Genomic DNA, 971 nt, shown 5'->3' on the forward strand with positions numbered 1-971 from the left:
GGTGCTACGGCGCAGCCTTCCCGAGCCGCAGCTGCAAATTCATTGTGCGGCAGCGGGGCGACCGCCCGGCCGTGCCGGGAATGGTGTTTCCCTACGGTGCGGGCGTGGACGCTGAGAAGGGAGCTGTGTGTTTTTGGGGACTGCTGACTGCAGTGAGAACGAAGTAAATCTGGTGGCAGTAGGGCGATGGGGACTTAGCAGGTGATTTTTTTTCCTAAGCTGCTGCATTTTTTGCTACTGTTATGCAGTTAGCTGTTAGTATATTGCTGTTATTTCAATTCTTATTGTGTTTCTGGGGGTAAATAAGCCAAGCTGTGTTCTGAAATTGCAGGAAAAAAGTCGATGTAAGCTGTGAACTGAAAGAGAGATCTGTGACCCAAAGCACCGTGCTGTTCTTTAGCTTGTTTTGACACAAAGAGCAAAGCAGGAGATGTGTACAGCTCCTTTCTGCTGCTCCCCAGGCTGGGAAGCAAGAAAGACAGAGCACTTTGCTCTAGATGCTATCGTAATTCCTGCAGGCCTTTGTCACATCTGGGTGACAGCCCTGCCCCACTGTGTGGCTGTGTGCACAACAGCTGAGTGCTGCTGGGGCCGGAGCGGCCTCTGCTCAGGTGTGCTGCTGTGTGTGTGTGTGTGTGTGTGTGTGTGCACAAAGGTGCTGAGCACAGAGCGGGTCTTGCATGACAAAGGCAGCTGGGCTGTGTGTCTGTGCCGGCTCTGTTCCTTGTGGATGGTGGAGGGAAACCAAGCTGTGAATACAAAGCGATCTGCTGAAACGCCAGCAAATGTATGGAAGCACAAATGATATCCTTATTGTTTGAGAGCAGGGCTTTTCTTTCTGCGCTACCGGTGCCAATCCACATGCGTCTGGTAGCAGGTACCAATTTAAAAGGTTTACTGAAGCTGCAATTCTTGCCAGAAGCAGTAAAAAAAAAAATTAAATATTATATAAGAGCTAAGCAAGGGCAGAA

Source organism: Meleagris gallopavo, chromosome 17 (assembly GCF_000146605.3).
Source record: "Meleagris gallopavo isolate NT-WF06-2002-E0010 breed Aviagen turkey brand Nicholas breeding stock chromosome 17, Turkey_5.1, whole genome shotgun sequence".
Taxonomy (NCBI): domain Eukaryota; kingdom Metazoa; phylum Chordata; class Aves; order Galliformes; family Phasianidae; genus Meleagris; species Meleagris gallopavo.